General features: G+C 36.8%; 1 long non-coding RNA gene across 1 annotated transcript; it reads left to right on the top strand.

Annotated features, from left to right (window-relative positions):
• The first annotated feature begins 1,956 nt into the window (after nucleotides 1-1,956).
• LOC145536779 (uncharacterized) lies at nucleotides 1,957-5,938 on the top strand. Its single transcript, XR_014076012.1, has 2 exons — nucleotides 1,957-2,587; nucleotides 3,322-5,938. It is a non-coding gene; the product is annotated as an uncharacterized LOC145536779 (long non-coding RNA).
• The last annotated feature ends 62 nt before the right edge of the window (nucleotides 5,939-6,000 follow it).

Here is a 6,000-nt window from a genome sequence, read left to right as displayed (position 1 = left end):
GATCAGATGAATACATAGAGGAAGGCTAAGAGACCCCCCAGTATACCTAGCTTGGCTGACTGGTGCACGTGCTTATCTCCTGAAGAAAGTTCCTAAAGACTGATGGAGGAGAGTGATTCCTCAAATGTGAAGACACCAACATGAGATTTCCAGCAATGGGAAAAATCTAGGAAGCCCAACACCGCACTAATGAACAAGTTAATATCCCAGTAATTGACCCCATAGAAACGCAGGTCCATGAAGTGCCTGACAAACAATTCAGAATGATTGCTTTAAAGATGCTCAGACAGCTACAAGACAACACAATGAGATCAGGAAAACAATACTTGAACAGAATGGAAAGTCAACAAGAAGATAGAAATCATGAAAAGGAGCCCCAAAAGATATTCTGGAGCTGAAGAATACAATGGATGAGAGTAGAAATATTCTAGAGACCTTGAACAGCAGACTGTGTCAAGCAGAAGAAAGAATTTATGAACTCAAAAATAGATAATTTCAAGTTATCTAATCAGATGTGAAATAAATGAAAAAGAGTGGCGGAAATCTATGAGAATTTTTGAACCCCATTACATGGACCCATAATGGGGGACCCTAGGTAAGGAGACAAAAGAGAAGGAGGAGGAGGAGACAGAAGGAGGAGGAAAGACAGAAAAGGGAAAATTTTATTTATGGAAATAATGGCTGAAAACTACTCAATTTATGGGGGCAACATCGACATCCGAATTCATAAAACTCCCAATTTCCTGAACAATATCATCTCAGAGTAGGTTATATGAAGACACATTTTAATAAAAACCTCAAAATTCAAAGACAGGAAGAGAATTGGTTTTTTTTCTAACTGTCTTGATATTTTACTTATTTTTAGTTCTTACAATATAGAATTTCATTTCAACTTTTTTAAGATCAGTTTTTCTTGGAGTATAGTTGCTTTAAAATATTGTGTTAGTTTGGTATCCAGGAAAGTTCATCAGCTATACATCAACATATATCCCCTCGTTTTTGGTTTTCCTGCCTATTTAGGTCACCACAGAGCACTGAGTAGAGTTTCCTGTGCTATACAGTAGGTTTTCATTAGTTACCTATTTTATACCTAGTAGAGTGTGTGTGTCAATCCCAGTCCCCCAATGCATCCCACACCCTACCCCACCCTCAGTATCCATGAGTCCATTCTCTATGTCTGTCTTTATTTCTCCTTTACAGATAAGTTCATCGGTGTCTTTTTTCTAGATTCCACAATTGTTACTGTATGATGTTTCTTTTTCTCACTTTGAATTCCTTCCCTCTGTATGACAGTATCTACGTCATTCCTTTCAGTGTCTGAGGAACATTCAGTTGTATGTATTTGTATATATGTACCACGGTTTCTTTGTGCATTCTTCTGTGATGGAGGTTTACGTTGATTCTATGTCCAGGGTATTGTAAATAGTGCTGCAATGAACACTGGGGCCGTGTGTCTTTTTCAATTATGGTTTTCTCTGGGTGTATGCCCAGGAGTGAGATTGCTGGGTGATATGGTAATTCTATGCTTAGCTTTTTTAAGGAACCTCCATACTGTTCTCCATAGTGGCAGTATCAATTTACATTACCACCGATACTGTAAGATGGTTCCCTTTCAAGGAGAGAATTTTTAAGTTTGTGAGAGAAATGCGACTTGTCACATAAAAGGGAACCCCATAAGGCTATCAGGAAATTTCTGAAAAGAAACCTTGCATTCCTGGAGAGAGTGGGATGATATATTCAAAGTGCTGAAAGAAAACAGCTGACAACAAAGAATACTCTATTCAGAAAGGCTGTCCTTCAGAAAAGAAAGATAACGAAATTCCCAGAGAAACCAAAGCTGAGGGAGTTTTTCACCACTAGACCTGCCGTAAACAAAATGCTCAAGGGAGTTCTTTAAGTGGAAACAAAAAGACACCAACTAATAAACATAAAATCCTTGGAAAGGATGTAACTTGCAAGAAAAAGGAAAGCAAATAGTCAAATTCAGAGCACTTTAAACTTCTGTATAAAAGTGAAATGTATTAAAAATAAACGACCCAATCAAATAATGGGCCAAAGAACTAAACTGACATTTCTCCAAAGAAAACATACCGATGGCTGACAAACATATGAAAAGATGCTCAACATCACTCATTTTCAGAGAAATGAAAAGCAAACCACAATGAGGTACCATCTCATGCTGGCCAGATGGGTCCCGTCAGAAAGTCTACAGTAAATGCTGGAGAGGGTGTGGAGAAAACGGAACCCTCTTCCACGGTTGGTGGGAAGGCAAACTACTACAGCCACTATGGAGAACGGTGTGGAGATTCCTTGAAAAACAGAAAATAGAACTACCACATGACCCAGCAATCCCACTGCTGGGCATACACACCCAGGAAACTGGAATTGAAAGAGACACATGTACCCCGATGTTCATTGCAGCACTGTTTACTAGGACGTGGAAGCAACCTAGATGTCCATCAGCAGACGAATGGACAAGAAAGTTGTGGTACAGATACACAATGGAATATTACTCAGCTATTTAAAAAATGCATTTGAGTGAGTTCTAATGAGGTGGATGAAACTGGAGCCTATTATACAATGTAAGGTAAGTGAGAAAGAAAAACACAGTATATTAATGCATATACATGGAAGTTAGAAAGATGGTAACGATGTCCGTATATGCAAGACAGTAAAAGAGACACGGGTATAAAGTACAGACTTTTGGACCATGTGGGAGAAGGCGAGGCTGGGATGATTTGAGAGAATAGCATCGGAACATGTATGTTACCATACGTGAAATAGATGACCAGTCCAAGTTTGATGTATGAAACAGGTGACTCAAAGCCAGTTCACTGGGATAACCAAGAAGCATGGGATGGGGAGGGAGGTGGGAGCGGGTTCGTGATGGGGGGACACATGTACACCTGTGGCTGATTCATGTCAATATACAGCAAAAACCACCACAATATTGTAAAGTAATTAACCTCCATTTAAAATAAATAAATTAATTTAATTATTAAAAAATAAAGTTGCAATAATTTGTTAGTGTTCACAGTATCAAAAGATGTAAACCAGGACACCAGTAACACAAAATGAGATGGGAAGAAATAAAAGCATAGAGTTTTTCCATGTGATCAGATTTAAGCTGCTATTATTAATATCTTAAATCAGACTGGTATAATTAAAAATCTTTCATGTAAGCATGGTGGTAGCTAGCGTTACTAATTAATTAGGGTTTTATTTTTGGTAGCTCTTTGAAATGTAGTGTATTATTTCATTATAGAAGCAGAATGAATAATTTATTAAAGAATTTTGCATGCTTTTTCTTTTTAATTGAAGTACAGTTGATTTGGACTCTTCTGGTGGCTTAGCAGTAAAGAAGCTGCCTGCCAAGAATAAGATGTGGCTTCAATCCCTAGGTCAGGAAGATCCCATGGAGAAGGAAATGGCAACTCACTCCAGTATCCTTACCTGGGAAAGCCCATGGACAGAGGATCCTGGTGGTAAATGATTAATACATAGGGTCCCAAAGAGTCGGACACGATTTATCGACAAAACAACAACAATAGTTGATTTACAATATTATGTTAGTTTCCAGTGTATGGCATAGTGATCCAGTAGTCTTCCAGGTTATACCCCACTATTAGTTATTATCAGATGATGCTTATAATTCACTGTGCTATAGAGTATATGATTGTTGCTTATCTATTTTATACTTAGTAATTGTATCTCTTAATCCCATTCCACTAGTTTGTCCCTTGTACCTTCCCTCGCCCGTTTGTAACCAAAATTTTGTTTTCCTTATCTGTGAGTCTGTTTCCAGTTTGTGTATGCATTCATTTGTATTTTTTTTTTTAGATTCCGCATGGAAGTGGTATCATACAGTATGTGTCCTTCTATATCTGACATTTCACTAAACATAATATTGTCTAGGTCCATCCATATTGCAGCAAATAGCAGAATTTCATTCTTTTCATGGCTGAGTAATATTTCTCTGTGTGTGTGTGTGTGTGTGTGTGTGCATACGCACATGCGTGCACTACATTATTCTATCATCTATTGATGGACATGGGTTGCTGCCATACATTTGCTACTGTAGTGCTGCTATGAACAATGGGGTTATGTATCTTTTCATTGTTTTTGTTATTGTTCTGGATATATATCCAGGAGTGGAATTGTTGGATCATATGGTAGTTTTATTTTTAGTTTTTGAAGGAGCTCCATATGGTTTTCCATAGTGGCTGCACCAATTTCCATTCCCACCAACAGGGTGAAAGAACTCCCTGTTCTCCACAGTCTCTCGAACATTTGTTATTTGTAGACCTTTTTATGATATCCATTTGGACTGGAGTGAAGTCGTACCTCATGGTTGTTTTGATTTGTATCCCTCTTATTAGCGATGTCAAGCATCCTTTCATGTGCCTGTTAACCATCTGTACATCTTTTAAGGAAAAATGTCTATTCAGGCTTCCTGCCCATTTTTGACTGAATTTTTTGTTTTGATACTTAGTTCTATGAGTTGTTTATATATTTTGGATTTAAAACCCTTGTTGATCACATCGTTTGCAAATATTTTATCCCAATCCTTAGGTTTTCATTTTTTATGGTTTTCTTGCCTGTGCAAAAACTCTTAAGGTTAATTACGTCTCGTTTGACTATTTTTGCTTTTATTTCTTTTGCCTTAGAAGATTCATCAAAAAAGTACTGCTATTTTTGTCAGAGTGTTCTGCTTATGTTCTCTTCTAGGAGCTTTGTGGTTTGAAATCTTAAACGTAGCTCTTTAAAACTTTTCGACTTTATTTTTGTATATGGTGGGAGAGAAAGTTCTAATCTTTGTTTTGCAAATACATGACGAGTTTTCCCAGCACCACGTATTGAAAACTGTATTTTCTCCATTGTATATCTTGCCTCTTTTTTCATAGGTTAATTCACCATAGGTGCATGGTTTATTTCTGGACTGTTTATTCTACATCATTCATCTATGTCTGTGTTCTGTACCAGTATTATGCTGTTTTGATTATGGTAGCTTTGTTGTATAGTCTGGATTTTGAGAGGGTTATACCTCCATCTTTGCTTTTTGTTCAAGATGGCTTTAGCAATTTGAGGTCTTTTGTGGTTCCATATAAATTTTGGATTATTGGTTCTAGTTTTGTGAAAAATAGCATGGGTATTTGGATAGGGATTGCATTAAAGCTGTACATTGCTTTGGGTGGTATGGACATTTTAACAATATTAATTCTTTCAACCAAAGAGCACAGGATATCTATTTCTCTATTCACCTTCAATTTCTTTCATCAGTTTTTAGAGTATAGGGTTTTCACCTCCTTGATTACGTGTACTCCAAGGTATTTTATTCTTTTTGATGCAATTGAAACAGAATTTTAAAAAATCTTTCTCTTTGTGATATTCCATTATTTGTGTATAGAAATGTAAGAGTTTTCTCTATGTTAATTTTCTACCCTGCAACTTTAGTGGATCCATTCATAATTTGTAATAGTTTTTAGGTGGTCTTTAGAGCTTTCAATACAAAGTATCATGTCATTTGCAAAGGATGTGTTCTCTCTCTTTCCCTCCAGTATGGGTGACTTTATTTTGTTTTCATTTGATTACTGTGGCTAGTAAGACTTTCAATACTATGTTAAATAGAAGTGATGTGGGTGGTATCCTTGTCTTGAACCTGAATTCCGCAGGAAGTCTTTCAGCTTTTCACTCCTCCCTGTGATGTTGGCTGTGGGCTTCTCATAGATGCCTTATTATTTTGAGACATATTCCCTCAAACTTTGTTGAGACTTGTTGTCATGAATGGATGTTCAATTGTGTCAAACAGTTTTTCTGCATCTACTGAGATGATTATGTGAGTTTTAACTTTTGTTCTATTATAATGGTGCATCACACATTGATTTGCAAAGGTGTATCATCCTTGTGACCCTGAAATAAATGCTGTGTGGTTATGGTGTATGGTCCATGTTATATATTCTTGGATTCGTTTTGCTAACATTTTGTTTAGGATTATTCTGT

This window comes from Giraffa tippelskirchi, chromosome X (genome assembly GCF_054371585.1).
Source record: "Giraffa tippelskirchi isolate mGirTip1 chromosome X, T2T-mGirTip1v1.2.pri, whole genome shotgun sequence".
Lineage (NCBI taxonomy): Eukaryota > Metazoa > Chordata > Mammalia > Artiodactyla > Giraffidae > Giraffa > Giraffa tippelskirchi.
Note: the sequence above shows the minus strand (reverse complement) of the source record. Positions and strands in the feature narration are given on the sequence as shown.